The sequence below is a fragment of the Gavialis gangeticus genome, unplaced genomic scaffold, assembly GCF_001723915.1.
Source record: "Gavialis gangeticus isolate Ggan-Ray unplaced genomic scaffold, GavGan_comp1, whole genome shotgun sequence".
Lineage (NCBI taxonomy): Eukaryota > Metazoa > Chordata > Crocodylia > Gavialidae > Gavialis > Gavialis gangeticus.
The window spans coordinates 28,879,314-28,895,947 of NW_017729030.1; positions in this window are offsets into that span (position 1 = coordinate 28,879,314).

Below are 16,634 nucleotides of genomic sequence, written 5' to 3' on the forward strand. Positions count from 1 at the left end.
AAAGACCTGGCACAATCATCACGTGTATGTGCTGGAGACAGAGGTACAGGAGAGGGTCACAGACAGCTTGAGCTAGTGTGACCAAAGAAAGCAGAGAACTACATTGACATTATAAAGTAGAACCTGTAAAAGGTGGGAGAATGGGATACCTAAGCAAGGACTTCCTAAATACCTGGCTGTAAGGAGACACTCTGCCCTCAGGATTACGTCAGAGTTATGCAAGGCTTTCTCTTGTCTTTTTGGTTTATTACATTCCATTTTAAGTTAGACTAAGCGGTGTGTGCTTTCACTGTGTCTTACTGGGCTGTATCTTAGCTTAGGTGAAGGTTTTTGGTTGTTTTTTGCTGTGTGTTTGAGATTGCAAAATGCTGTGTTCAATACATGCTCACTTCAGAGAAAGGACTATTTTTGTTTAAGCTTTTATGGATTCAATGGCACTACCTCCTCCCTCCACCCCACCAGTCTGGTAGTGACTGCCCCACCCTCAGGTGTGGGGGCAGAAGCCTGGCAGGCACAGCCCCACTCAGGCAGACCCAGGCTGGGGTCCCCACCCTTCATCCGGCTAGCCTGAGCTGGTGCCTGGCCATGCCCCCTCCTCTGGAGTGGTGTGGGGGGGAGCCTTGGAGGGCTCTTCCCTTCCCTTTGGCAGTGGCTGTCAGGCGTGCTCTAGCACCCCCGGCTTCTGGCTTGAGCCACTACAGGCATTTGACTGTATTTCCTAAACCAAAAGTGAATGTCTGTTCATTTGCTTATCGGTTCAATCTGCGCAGCTTAGACTAACCTGTAAAGACTGAACTGATTCAACATCTGCCTTCTTGACTGCCTATACTTAGCCCATGAAAGTAGACTTTCTTCATGTGATGTACAGGAGGTGAAGGCTTTCTGCATGGAAGTCTTTACCAGCACTGTGAACTCCACCAACACTGTCTTCGTTTCTAGGGAAGCTCAACTGCAGCAAAGATCAATTGACAGGGCTTATTTCAGCAGTAGCAGCTTCTGCAATCTACTATCTGAAGGGGGCCTCTCTTAAGTAAGAGATAATGAAAAGTTAATTCAGTTGGAAGTTTGTATTTATATTCTTTGGATGCCCCACACACACCTTAATGGGGCTAATACATGTGCTCTCCTGCCCCAATCAATCATTTATCCTGCTGATTCTAACTCACTTCCCCCCATCCACAAATTATTTGCTGATAGAAGACTTCCCACAGATTCTGTGATAAGGAAACAGCAGCATGAAAAAAAACTGGAACTGATCTGGCCCTAGTTAAGGAAAGTTTTCAATTACCAGCATTCACAGCTAGAAATATTCCACCCGTGGCTTTTGTTACATCAAAAACATGCAGGAGTTTTTAACTATTAATACAGTCAACTATGCATTCCTTGTGCACCAAAATCATGAGACTCACAAAATACATTACTTTGCCCTGCAAAAACATGTTTCTTCAGAAAGATTTTGGACTCCAGCATCTGGTCCAACTAAGCTGTGTTCACCACAAAACTAAATGTGGAAAGCCACCTTTGGAACCCGTTGATTCTGGAACTAACCATTGATACATTCTGGCATAAGTTAGATTATTCTCAAGCCTGTTCATGCCCCAAGGGCCTCAGCCAGCAGCCAAGGATCACTAGTTATAGGGACACATGCATAAGATGTACTAAATTCTTCCCTGATATTGTCCCCTAGAGGATGCATGAGAACATGGGTTGTATAAGAAATTCAGCATGTGGCAATTCCTTGCTAAGGGGCTTAGGTCTATTGCATTTTCAGTTATTTTTCATTGCATCAGATGCTAAGATCTGTCTCTATGCGTGTGGAGATAAAGCTATTTTATCACACTTAAGTCCTTCCTTCTTTTGTATTAATTCTTTAACCATTTGGCATTCAGAAATTATTTTCAACTTCCTGACTTAAATATTTACATTTTGACTACGTAACTGGAAATAGAATATCTGTATTGCCCTCAAATTAAGAATAAGAAGATGCGAAGGGATCTCAGCCTCCATTTATACCTTACATGCATTAAGCAAGTTATGTGGTTAATTGCACAATTAATTTAGACCAGCTACATGTGCAAATTAACTATCATGCCTTTAAAAAGTCCAATCAGCTATAAAGTTAGAGCTGGAAAATGTTTAATAACTTTATAGGTGGTTTCCATCCAGGTTTAATTTGCACATGTAGCATGTTTTATGCCCCAGCCATGAAAGCTTGCTACTAGTATGCCAATGCAGGAAAAGCCCAGGATCACAATCCAGAATTCCTCCTGCAGTGGCAATAAAGCATGCTAGGATCTGATACTGGATCTCCCAATCACACCTCCTGCCCTGCACATATGATAATATTCCTAACAATCCTAATATTCCTATTCAAACTCTGGAAAACCTCCCATTACAAAGATTCCACAACCTTGTCTGTTCTATGGCTCTTACAGTTAGGATGCTTTTCCTAAGGCTTAATTGAAATCCACTTTGCTTTAATTTAAACCCACTACCCTATACCACCCCTCCCCCCATCCCACCATCCCCTCGCCCCCATGGCAAGAGAAAATGGGTTTTTTATCTTCTGCTTTTGACAGGATTTTAAATATTTGAAAACTTCCATCATGTCCTTTTTTAGTCTCCTTTGCTCAAAGCATACTTCCTTCAACCTTTGTTCATATGGCTTAAATTCCAACCCCTTTCCCATCCTCATGTCTCATCTCGAAGTTCTCTCCAGTTTTTCTATGCCCTTCTTAAAATGCAGAGCTCCAGATGGGACACAATATTGTAGCTAAGGCCTAACCAGCACCACATGGACAGAGGTTTTATCAGCCCCCATGTCCTGCACACAATACTGTTAATGCAGCCCAAAATTCCCTTTTTCGTGACAACATCAAATTGCTAACTTATGTTGAAATTGTGATTCATCATAAGTCCCAGATCTCTATTAACAGTGTTACCACCAAACAAATTATCTCCATTCTATATTTAGGCATGTGGTTTTTCTTCCATGTGAGTAATTCCTTACATTTGACTTTGTTGAGTTTCACGTTGTCATTTTTAGCTCAGTTCTCCAATTTATCAAGAGCATCTTGAATTTTAATTCTATCCTCCGAAGTGTTAGCAACCTCTCCCAATTTTGTGTCATCTGCAGACTCCTTCAGTAAACTTTCTGGTTTTACTTTCAAGCCATTAATAACAATGTTAAACCCTGATGAATCCCACTTGAGATCTCCTGACATTAATCCATTAACTGTTACTCTTTGGGTGCATCTACATGTTGTTACTGCACCATGTTTTAATACTTCCTTTTGGAAGTACTAAAGCATGGTGCAATAAGCACCCATACTGCGCTGTAAGCATGACACATAGTATTTTTAGCAGCTACTTCACCGTAAAGGTACACTGCAATGGGGGAGCACACCGCTATGGCAGAGTATCTGCTGATCATGTGTGGAAACCCATGGATGCTATGTCGCCATAGTGCATTGCTATGGCAACATAGTGTCACATGTAGATGTACATTTTTCTCTTTCAGTATTCAAGTAAAAGTAATTCTATTTAGCCTTTTCTGCGTGTTAGTTATTAGAATGGCATGCAGAACTATGTAAAATGCTTTATTAAAGTCCAGGTATATCCCCTTATTAATTAAACCCTTAAACATTCCCCTTATTAATTAAACCAATTATTCTGTCAAAGGAGGAAATCAAGTTAAGTTAGCTTGAATTGTTCTTCACTGGTCCATGATGGCTAGCAATTACCTCACTATCCACCAGCCATTCACAAATGGTCTGCCTTATAATTTGACCCTATAACTGTGCTTCTAGGCTTTTCTGGTTACCATACAGAACCACAAAGGACATTTTTTCACTTCCTGCTACATATGTCTGGGTAGGGATTTTTCCCACAGAAGTACTGGGGCTAGGTACTGATATTCCAAAAGCCCAAGGTGGAATTGATCTAAGTTGCACAGTATTCTGTAAGCAGCTTAGTTTAGATTGGTAGTGAACAAAACATATATTTGCCCTTTGTTGGGAGGGGCAAATCTTAAACTGGACTCCACCATATTATTAGTCTTACCTCGATCCTGGGTAAGCTTTTTGAGAGAATTATCCTGGCACATGTCCACAAGAGGCCAGCAGGGGAGATAATTCTTACAACCAACATGGGTTCATTAGAGGCATGCAGTTTTTGGTCATTCCTCAGGACCAGAAGCCTCCTGTCATCCCCATAGCTCCTGCCCTTACCTGCAAGATGTTCTAAGCGGCAGCTCCAGCTGGGCAATGTTATCCCTGAAACTGCAGCCAGCAAACTGCTGGCTCCCCTGCTCAGGCCTGCTCTTATTTCCAGCAGCTGAGCCTTCCTCCCCAGGCAGGCAGTACCCTGCCAGCCATGTGACACCTGACTGGGGAGTGCAGCCACCTGCAGGCTGTTCTGCTGCTAGTTTTAAGCCCTTAAAGTGGCAGGCACCAAAGGTGCTCTGCAACATTCTCCTTTTTACCCCTTCACTTCTACTTGTGGGAATTGGATTAGATCCTTCTGGGAAGCCACTGTGAAGAATTTTCTTGTATGAGGAGGTAAGGAGTAAAGACAACATTGGCACAATTTGGATATTTTAAAGTATTAAAAAAAATTGTGTTTAAAATACTTAAACCTTCTCTTACACCAGCAAAAACAATTTTGTATGTTAATGCCACTTTAAGAATTTGAAGGGACTTTTAACACTTAGCACCTCAACAATTAATGGATGAAGATGTCTTCTTTTGTTTCTGTGCCCAATTTCAAATTACTATATGCACTCAAAATAACAAATTATTTCATGAAAGCCTTTTCCTCTGTTTGTTGGCCAACCTATTCTTTCATGTGCTTATTTTGATTCAACACTCAAAAGTCCTTAACACTGCACACTTTAAAGAAGTCCAGAATTTGTTATTTTATAAATGGCATCATGAGCCATTGATCATTTCTAAATTGTAATTTTTGTTCCGACTGGAACACTGCCAGCCAAGAGAATTCCACTTTTAAAGTGGATTTAACAGCATAGTTTGATATGCTTATTCTCCAGGATAAAAGCAAATAAAATCAGTTTCTTTTAATAAGTTTTCTAAACCTTAATGGAAGGTCAAAACATTATTTTAACTCTTCTCTAAGGCCCTGATTTGGCAACACATAGGCATATTCCATCAACATCAGTAGAACTATTTGTGTGCTTTAAGTTTTGCTTGAGTTCTAGGATGTTGGTGAATGAGGCCTTAAAATGCTGTGGACAACCATGCTTCTTATTTTCCATCTGAAGTAGAGCTGAAAAGTATGGAAACACCACAGGAAACTGCTCTCTCAGTGAAATAACTCAACTGGAAATATAAAGCACTGGGAAAATTGCCAGATCCTCAGAGGTATTTAAGCACCTAATCCCATTGGTTTCAATAGCAGTTGGAGAATTAATGTTTTTGAAGATCTGGACCAGAAGCCCTGGTCTTCAGCCTAGTTCCTAAAGCAAAAAGCATCCACCATGAATCAGCATCCACACTGAAACAAACATTTGAACTTTTTAAGTGTTTGCCCGTCACCATTTATTAGAATTTGATTGAAGTGAACTAATATAACAACAGGGACATAAAATAGTTGTTTTAGAATTTCTTGAAATGTTAAGAGGGGCTGGCATGGTTGGGAGTTACTCATCTATCTTTAAAATGCACTCTAAATCATTTCCTGATACAGCCATTTAGCACAAAGAGAACTTAATCCTGCCTAGCCTTTAAAAGAGATACAGATGATTACCTGTCAAAAATGATAACTAGTGTAGGAAAAGAATGACTATCCCCTTTTAGCAGAAAAGAAACTTTACTGCAAGGGAAAGAGACTATAACAAGTTAATAGTTTTAGTGCCATAATAAAGTAAAGTTATATTGCTGCGGTGTCTGCAACATCTAGTAAAAACAAGCACCCCACCTACCAGGGTAGACCCCTGTCTCCACATAAATGGTTAGTAAAAAGCCAAATCACCTCAAATGAAGGATTTTACTGTCCTACTGCTAAATAAGCTTTGTGAGCCATTTGCTCTGCTCAACCCTGTGTCTTGTCAGGAGCATTGTCTGTATATTATAGATGTCAGCATTTGTTCTCACCTTTCATTCAGTTGTACATTTTTATACATTGACAGATTCTATCATCAAATTTAATGACCTATTTCAGACAAAGAAATAATTGACTAATGAGGTCTTCTTTTATTTGCAGTAACCATAACAAACCAATTTCTCAGCAAGCCCCCAGACCATTAAGAAAAACATGCTTTAGTTCTACAACATTCAAGTGTGTCACAGAAGTCAACAAAATGGTAACACAACAGAAGCACAAAGACATTGGAGAGAAGCCACTATTTTTATTTAGAAACAGTTAATCTAAGTTCTGTTAGTTTCACCACTCCTCAGGATTTTTCAGGTTCTTCAGGTTTTTTGCTGTAGAAGATTTTATAATGGACAATTTTTACCATAGGCATTTACTATGATAACACTTAATTTTTGAAAGTTATTTACAAACACTCATATCTACACACTGTGAATGCATAATTTATTTAAATTCCTAAATCTAAGCGGTTGGAAATCTCAGACATCACCCAGAACTTAAAATAAAATGTCATGTAATAATGCCATTAAACTCTGCAATCAGTTTTGTCTCTTAACAAAATTCATCTGGATGTATTCAGATATTTAAGAATCACATCAGTGTGTAACCTTCCATACTAGCTTCAATATTCAGAGAGAAGTGTATCAGTTTTAACAAACATTAGACACCAGAGGAAGTGGTTATACAGGGGAGAGGGACATTGTTGGAAGAAGCAGATAAGCTAAGAACCCATAGGAACAGAGGGGTCACAAAAACTAACTTGGCAATGGGGTAAGAATCCATAATCCATAAAATCTTGTCTGTGGATGATTTCTTGTGTTCAGCAATTTCCCTTTCAAATGGATTTTTAACATTTTGTTGCCTGAGAACAAAAATCCTAAGGTCAAGAGTTTCAAGGTATGTTATGGTATGCTGATTTAATATGTTATTTTGTTAAACATTATGAAAAATAATACAAACTGACAAAAACTTTGTATTCACATACAGTGCAGACAGAAGTATGGCTCCCCGCTGTAACCGGGAACGCTTTGCAGGAAGTGTTCTGAATTACAATGACCCCTCAAACCAAACAGAAGTTAAGTCTTGGTTCCAGGGGGAAAGAGAATCTAGGTGCAAGCCTGCAGCCTGTTTCCCTTAGCTTTCCCAGCCTGTCCATTTCAGAATGGGAGGGGGGAAAGGGAGCAGAAGGAGCTCCTTCTAGGGGTTCCCCAGCCAGCACTGGAAGGTGGAGTGGGTGAATTGGAGTCCCCTGACCTTAGGGGGCCCCATTACATACACTCCATCCACCAGAAGGAGCTGAAAAAACCCCAGACCAAACTCCTTCTCCTCCCTTTCCCCCTCCCATTCTGAAAACAGCTAGAGGCTGGGAGGCAGTGCAGAAAGAAGTTACAGCAGATAGTATGTTTTGAAACATCTTCATCTGACCCCTCATGCAATCAGGGTTCAGATTTTCACCCAATCGGTCCTTCTTTTAAGCAGCCTGTAGCTGTGCACTTGTGTTTGGTCATGGCTATAGACCATTTTCTGTGGCCAGATTGGGAAAAAATTGTCACCTGTGTCTGCTCCCATTGGCTAGGGACAGACATTCAAAAAGCCAGAGCCTGAATTGATTCAACCTTTGGAGGTTAGTCTAACCTGCCTAGGCTGAACTTGATTTGTACCAGGACAAACATTCTCTGTGGACTGAAGCAATATAGGCACATACCTGCAGTTGCTCAGGCCAGGAGCCAGGGAGCACTAGAGCATGCCCTCAGCTGAAGAGAAGCTGTGGGGGGAGGTGTGGCCAGACTGGGCTGAACTGGCCAGAGAGGGGTTTAATTCCCCCCATCTGACCAGCAGGGACCAGAGCTGGGTCTGCCAGGTGCTCCCCCCTTGTTGCTGCAGCAGTGGGGTACCATGGCACCTGAGGCAGAGGAGTGCAGGAAGGAGAGTTAGTCTCCCCTCTACCCCCACTGGCATCTGAGTCTCTCCACCATCACTGCCACACTCACTCCCTGACCCAGTATAGGCACAAGTGCTTGCTTCCGCCTGCACTTGAGGCCAGCGGCTGAATAAGCCCCCTCCTGCCAGGAGGGGGCTGGCTGGTCCCGAGCACGGAGAGGAGGTGGCAGCTGTGCCGGGCAAACCCTGCTATGGTGCAAGCGGCCTCTCTATGCTTGGGGTGAGCCACCTCCTGCCAGGAGTGGGCTTATTCAGCCGCTGACACTGCACCAGGATCTGCCCAGCCCAGCCCAGCTGCAGCTGAAGCTCGAGGGGGAATAATGGGGAGGAGTACCCACTGGCTGGGAGCCCAGGGGCTTCAAGTTAACCCATCCAGGACTACAAGTGCTCAGGGCCAGCAGCTGAACAAGCCCCCACTTGCCAGGAGGCGGCTTGCCCCGAGCACAAAACGTGCTGCAAGGGCCAGGTCCTGCCCCCACCCAGCAGCTGGAGTGGCCAGTGATGAGTGACCATGACAAGCAGCAGCCCATCATGGCTTCCTGGAGTGCAAGCCCCTTCCCGGTGGGGGGCCATGCTGTGGGGCCAGTAGAGCTGCTGTTGAGTGTAGTGGTGCCGCAAGGGGCTTGTGGGGCTCTAGTCCCCTTCGCACCCCGGTGCTATCGCGCACAGCCTGCCGCAGCTCTGCCAGCCCTGCAGCACAGTCCCTCACCAGGAAGGGGCTCGCGCTCCCCCACATTATGATAGGGGCTGTTGCCCCCAACAAGGGCTCTGCCCCCTCCTTCCACAGTGGCAGGGAAGGATCATGGCCAGGTAGGCCAGGGGGCAGGGACAGGGGGCAGGGACAGGGATTATTCCTCCTTCCTCTGGCTTCTGGCGGCAGGGACAGCAGAGGGCCTATTCCAGGGCAGGGAGCAAGTACGGCAGTGAGGGCAGACAGACTGGCTGCCCGTGAGGGTAGAGGGGAGACTAACTCTCCTCCTGGCCCCACTCTGCCTCAGGGGCCACGGTGCCCCACTGCTGCAGCAGTGAGAGGGGAGTGCCCGGCAGACCTGGCTTGGGTCCCTGCCAGTGACACAGGGAAGAGGAAATTAAACTCCTCTCTGGCCAGATTCCCACCCCTGCCTGTCCCTGCTCGGGCTGGGGAGCAGAGGGGCAGGGCCAGCCTGGCTGGTCTGGAGCAGAGAGCCCTTCCCAGCGCAGAGAGCATGCCAGGATGCTGGGGGTCTCTGGTTTAACTCAAAGCAGCAAGGGGTCTGGGGCAGACCTTGCATAAACCGGTTTGACCCAAATCAGTTAAGTCTGACACTACATTCAACCAGGTTTATCTCAAACCACTTTCAAGCATTTTGAAACTGGTTTGTGTATACTGAATGCCTGCTCTGTTACAGGTTTAAACCAGTTTCTAATCACTTTTTTGGTTTATGTGTAATGTCTGTCCCTAGCCATAAAGACAAAATCAAATTTCGAAATGTTCATGTTGAAGGTGTCAGTCATGTCATTCAGCCAATTGGCTGCTACACTTTGCAGCATCCTATAATAAATGTTGTACATTATAGGTGTTATGATTGCAGGAAAAGATATAATTTCTACCATTAGAAGGGAATCCAATACCTGAAAGAATAGAGTTTTGTCTATATCAATGCTATAGGAAAGAAAAATAGTTTAAAGAATTGTCTAATAATCCTTGAACCACTAAAACTCAGAACAATGCATAAACCCTTAGAAATATATTCCAGCATGAGTGATTCATATAGGATCTTAGTAGATCATAGCTAAAGGTGTCTCCGAAGTCTGTCCACTTATTTAGATGTTTAAGTCTTTTTTCCTCCAAAACAAAGGACATAATATAAACCTTATGATTTTACCACAGAGCAGCTGAGACAGTAAATTACCACTCTTTCTTATGTTTATAGCATTAACATTGAATACCATTGGGATATATTATTTCAAGGGATACACCCTAAATAAACTTACTCTACCTGTTTTCAAGGATCATCCTTTGGTAAAAATTGCTTTGAAAGAAGAATGTTTCTAACACCACTTGTGACAGCTGTTCCCAGGAAGCAGAACATAGCCCAGAGCAGATATCTGCTCAACAAGAGAGGGTGTAGCAAGCTGTCTGCAAAACATGGAATTTGTTCCAGAAACAAGGAACATCTTGAGAATCACAGAGCTACACTGAAAGAAAAAGAAATGTAAACTAAAGTAGCATCTTCACACAGTCTCCACTATAGCACCAAAATATTCAAGATCATGTCCAACAAAGGCAAGATGCTGCTGACTGGTACTGCAAGTTGTATGAAATATATTGACTTAGGGCTTTGGTGCAAATGATTTAGCTGGATCTGGAGGAAGTGGGGGGAGATAGATAGGAAGCAGGTTGAGTGCCAACACCCCTGTCTAGTCCCAATTTTCCAGTCAGCATGTGTGTCCAAATATGAGATTGTTTTATAATTTGTTCCTTCTTCTTGGATCAGCTGGGGAACACTAAAGTGATTCTGGCTTCCTAGTCTCCAGATTCTTCTCTGAGGTTTTCTTAGGGAAGTACAAATAATGGTCTGCTGTTTATTACCAGTTGTAATACTTGTGGTATCTTCTAGTCTGAATAGTCACATGCAGAGCACAAGTGGAATTCCATTACAACAAAATCCATTTTAACAAAAATTCACCTGCAATAAAAATATTCCCAAGGCCTGGATAATAGCCCATAGTAAACAGTGCTAAGCAGATGTCTTTTGAGCAAAACTCACTACTACAAAAAGGCTTTCAACAATAAATCACTTTCCCTGTCCTGGATAAAGAGCCGTTCATTAAAATAAAATCTTTCTTCCCCATTAAGCAAATATTCCACTGATATGACAGCAAGGACAACTGAATAGGGGTAGAGTAATACGTGAACAGCTACTGCAGAACAGCTGAGAAGCTAAGTCCTTGCTGCCAGCTACTTGAAAGTACACAATCACTTCTTTCATCAGCTGCTCTGCAATAGTTGTCCCTAAGCCTGATTTTACCCTCCAGTAAAAGCAAACCTTGTCTCATTAAGGGTAAGTTGTCCAGGTTTCGCTCTCCCCCGGGGGTAGGAGGGAGCATGGCAGCAGTTACCACAAAGCAGTTGAGTGTCAGGAAACTGTCGCCCACTTAATTGTGGGCACACAAACAGTGGTAAATGTCTGTGTATCTGCAGTTAATGGGGCAGGATTTGCCACACCTCAGCTGCTCACTGTTAATTGTTCATAGAGGTATGACCTTCCACTGACATTTCTATAGAATGAAAATAACCTGGGCATTTCACTGAAAGTCTTTATAATGAGATTCTCTATATGCCACTTTATGGTAAACAGCAGACCTCATGGCAGTCTGGCTGCTGTGTTCCCCCCACTCCAAATCAGTCTTATGATAGTATGTCAGCGTATGTGTTGTTCACATGGCTAACTAACGCCTAATCTCTGATTAGAGTTGGGTACCTAATTTAAAGTGCAGCTTCACATCTCGCATAGAGGTAACCATTACAATATCCAAAGTAAACAAAAGCAACTCAATCAGACTCAGGACTTTATACTTCTGATTGCAAGTTAATTCCTTACTCCTATGAACAGAGCAAAAACCCAATCAGTATAGGGTGACCATACATCCGGGTTTTCCCAGACAGGTCCTTTTTTTGGACCCCTGTGCTGTGTCTGGGTGGGTTTTTAAAATAAGAGCAAATATCCAGGTTTTCTGCTCTCCCGAGCTGGCGGGCAAGAAGATTGGCTGTTGGGGGTCACGTGCTTCCTATGTGGGTACCAGCAAATCAGGTAAATCAAGTGAGAGAGCATGAATGCGGGTGCACATGCAATGCAGGAGCTGGGCAGCAGGGCTGGGGGGCAGGGGTCTGCAGGTTGGGAGTGAGAGGCAATGCCAGGGCTGGGAGGGGTACAGAGGGCTACGGCTCAGGAATGAGGGCATGGGGGATGGGATGGGTGACTGAGGGTTGAGTGTGCAGGGCACTGGCAGTGCCAGGGGGCTGAGGGTTGGGAGTGAGGGGCACCAGCAAGGCGTGGTGGGCAGGGTACTGCTTTTTGGGAGTGAGGGCCACTGGCAGGGCTGGGTTGAGTGGGTCTGGAATGAGGGGCAGCAGCAGGGCACGGGGGGGATGTGGCTTTTCAGTGAGGGGCAACAGAATGGGCAGCGTCAAGGCACCAGCATGTCACTGCCACCCCACCATCATATTCCGCGCCCCCCCCCAACAGGTGTCCTCATTTTTGGACCTGGCAATACGGTAACCTTATTTATGAACAGAAATTACATCGGCTGGTAGGAAAATAATATAGCTTTTAAAAATGAACACTGAAAAACAGAGAAAAGCAAAACAAAAGAGAAAGCTGAATTCAGGCTGGCCACCTCTATCATAACTAATTTCTGTGTAGCAGCACATCCAAATTACCTGTTGGAGTCCTTGCATACAATTGTATGTGCAAGAGCTTCCATTTACCAAAATACAAGTATTTTTGTTTGTGGTAAACAAACAAGCATGACTTTGTGCTGCTCTGTAAAAAGAAAATATTGCTATTCTCTAAAAGAACTAACGCAAGTGTCATGACAATAAAGTTTACTTTAAAATACCTGAAACCTGAATTCATCCCAAACTTTTGCAAAGATGTCAAGCAGCCTGAAGCTTGGGCTGGGTACACTGTGATCTCCACATGTTTCCAAACGCTTGTAGTTAATAAGCACAGGATGTGAAAGTAATCTCTTCCTCCCTTATTTTGGTTTCTTTCTATGACTCTCATAATCTCCACTTGGCAAGCTGCAGATCTTTTACAAAACAAACTTTTTGCCCACATGACTGTTTTTAGGTTACCCTGAAATATCTCAGAAATCTGTTCATACCTTAATACCAGTCTGTGCCTCTCCTCAAACATGCAGCATGTAGGGGTTTTTTTGCATTGTGTAAGCATTGTGCACTTTTAGCCAATTTATTACGTAAGGTCTTCAGGTTTCTAGTTACAGTAATTCACTTCATCTAAATGTTGACCTAATTCTGCCACCCTTGTGCATGGTGAGAAATACTTTTCCATGGTAGCTCCTCTGCTGGAGTAAGAGTAGCCAAATCAGACCTTCACTGCTTCAAATGCCTTCCTAGTGTCACAAATGGATAACTGCATATTGCTTCACTTGTGAAAATCAACTCTACTTTGTTCTTCTCTGACTGCACACCCATTTCATGGTGAAATTCAAGTGTCATGTGTGTTACCATGAACCAGGCCATAAATGATCTAGACAACATTAAGGACCATCTCACCATCCCTGGCCAAAGAAATCTTCTGCACTCATCCACACTTCTACACCAATCCTGGTGCGTAGCATTTCCCACTGACTACCTCTAAGCTTCTGGAATGGCCTGCTAGCGGCCATCTCCCGTTTCTCTGCACAGGGCACCTCTGTGCCTAAACTGGTCAAGCTGGCAACACAACTCCTTTTAGGCAACCCAGTACTTAAATGTAGGTTTCTCTGCCACCAAAACTGGAGTGTGCCCAACAGGCATACATGGCTGTTCAAAATAAAATCTGCAACCGGTAAGAAAGTAGTTTTTTCATTTCTCTCGCTAAGGCTGCCAAGCATTCAATGTAAACCATGCAAAATCATCCAACCTAGATAGACCAGCACAGGACTGGAATAAATCATGGAAACTGGTGGAGGTTCTAAGTGCCTGGTAGTGCAGGAGGATAAAGAAAAAGAAAAGAAAACCATCCAAGTGTAGAACATCTTGTATATGTCTGCACAATAAAACATATTAATTAGCCATTACTATTACCAATGCCCACTCCAAAGAAATACCACTCTGCTTCATATTTTAAAATAGCACCACACAGTTAGGAAAAGACAATATACAAACTTGTACTTCATTTCCTAGAATACTTCAGTATTCGTGGCTGAAGTAATACATGCCATGCAATACATTGCACACACGCTGCCACCTAATGCACATAATTGAAAAGATGAAAGTATAGAATATGGAAGTGTAAAGGGTCATATCACATTTAAATTATACAATTTAAAGGAGGAAATGTTTCTCAATTTGGCTCTGAATGATTCACTGGAGGGTATAATCTCTGGTCTAACATCAGCAGCAGCATGCCTGGCTTTGTATCCAAAGGTAAATTTTTAGGATAGCTGTGTAGAAAATTACGGAGTTGAGTGTGGTAGATCACACATAGTAAGTAAAATACTGACCATCTTCATATCAGTGGAAGTTTTGCCACTGACTACAAAAGGACCAGGATTTAAAGTCTGATTTTGGTGCTTTGTACCCACAGGCTGCATCCAGCTGCATGCGGACATTTGGTTCCCCAGCAACAAGTGCTGTGGCTACTTGTCCGCCGGGGAACACCCGTGCCATGCACTTTTTGGCACGTGGCAGGTTACCCCAGGGATAGTAGGGGAGGCTGAGGCCAGTGCTGTGCTGGCGGCATCCTGGGTGCCTCTCCGAGCTACAGCAGTGGCAATCCTGCCAAGCAGTGCCTGGCTGGCAGATGCAGCATGGCTCTGAGCAGTCCAGCTCCTCTTTTCAGCAGCACATGCTGCCTGTGTGTTAACTGCTCTGGGTTTTTTTTTCTGTAGGTTTTTTGACCCCTGGATATCCAGGGGTCAAGGAAACCCTGCAGGAAAAAAAAAAACAGAGCAGTGCACACACAGGCAGCGCACCCTTACAGTGTGGAGAACACCTGACTGCAGTACGTGGCACTAAAGACACATTTGCAGTGCCATATACCTCACGGCTGTGCTCATCTGGGCACACCCACAGGTCATGTCCAGATAAGCATGAACATGCAGGGGTGTGCATTTCCCATGGTAAAAATAGCAGAGGCACAAATTTTTGCCATTGCACACGCCCCCGTACATGGGCTTTGGTGTGGGGAAAAATGCCCCGCTTCAGAGAAAAGCTGTTTCCCCACTTCTTCTGGCTCCCAGCTTGCTGGAGGAGTCAGGAGACAACCAGATGGGGGGAGACATTCTGGCCAGCAGCCAAAGCATCTCCCTGGATGACCCAGCCTCTGCCATGTCACTTTTTGGGGGGCCTTTGGGGGGGGGGGTTTATATATATATATATACTGAGAGTTCCCAGTATCAAATTTGCAGTACAGCGAATGGTTGCACATATGCCACAAACCGCTTTGATGTGCCACAAACCACATGTGTGCTCCTCTGGATACACCCACAGGCCACATCCAAAAGAGCGGGGACATTTGGTTCCCCTTGCGCCTCCGCTACTTGTCCCCAGGGAATGCCTGTGCCATGTGTGCTTTGCCGCACGGCAAGTTACCTCAGGGACACTAGGGGAGGCTGAAGCCAGCACTGAGCTGACCCCAGCAGCCTTATCTGGGGTCCTGGGGGCCTCCCAGGGCTGCAGCAGTGGCGATTCTGCCACACAGAGCCTGGCCAGAAGCTGGAGCATGACTCTGGGTGGCCCGGCTCTGCTTTTGAACTGGATATCCATGGGTCAATAAAACCCATGGACAAAATAGCGGAGCCCTTGCATTCCAGAGAACATCTAAATGTGCGATACGTGGTGCTGCAGACCTGTTTACAGTGCCACATACCGCACTGCTGTGATTGTCTGGATGCAACCACAGAGTTTTATCTGGCTTTGGCTGTAAAAGCACTGAGTTAAGGTTTTGTTCATCAAAATTGTGTTTCCATCCAGTTCCACTCTAAAGTTGATCCCAATGAGCTTGAAAGTTGACTCAAGATATGAGTTTCTGTTAAAAAAATGGATAAGTTTGTCTTAGCTTTGGATTTCACTCAGCTTTGGTTACACTCAGCTTAATTAGCCATTACTATTAAGTAACTGTTTGCTTAAAAAACATTCTTTCTGAATTCCAAAACACTTTTTTCTAAAGAGTTTTAGGTCATTCTTGCTCGAGACAAGTGGATTTCATCAAGTTATGGAGCTACTTTGATGGTTTAGAGTGTGTTTTACTGGGTCACAGATCTGCAGCCTGTAACATTTGCTTAAGGAACATGTCATCACATCTCAAACAACAACAATCCCGTCATTTGAGCTCCTTTATCAGGCTGTGCTGTCCTGGTATGCAATGAACCACAGAACTTGTTACATATGCCATTAAATTATTACTGTATGGCTCAGACCGTCTTAAATTAAATTAGCTATATTTCTGCAAGCATTAATAGTATATGTTACATATATTTAAAATAATAATTCATAAATGGTTACAAAAGCTTCTATTTTTATCAGCTAAAGTATGTAAAGATACATAATTACATTTCCTTTGTGTGTGTACATATATATAATAATAATAATATAGACATACACCCACACAATGTACATGTTTTATGCTGCATCTGCCAACAGTTAAGGGGCAAATACGAATGTATAAAAGCCAATATGACCAGTTAGCTGATACAGACATCACTGCCGCATTATTACTCCTGCCCTATATATAGTGACTGAGAACTCCATAGCTCCCAACCAAAATTGTATTTAAAGTGAGTTTGGGTTTATTTTATATTCTTGTGCTATATAGATGTATAAGTGCCCTGGGCCGTGAAAGTCTCTAATTATTGTAATAGCTTTTTGGGATCTT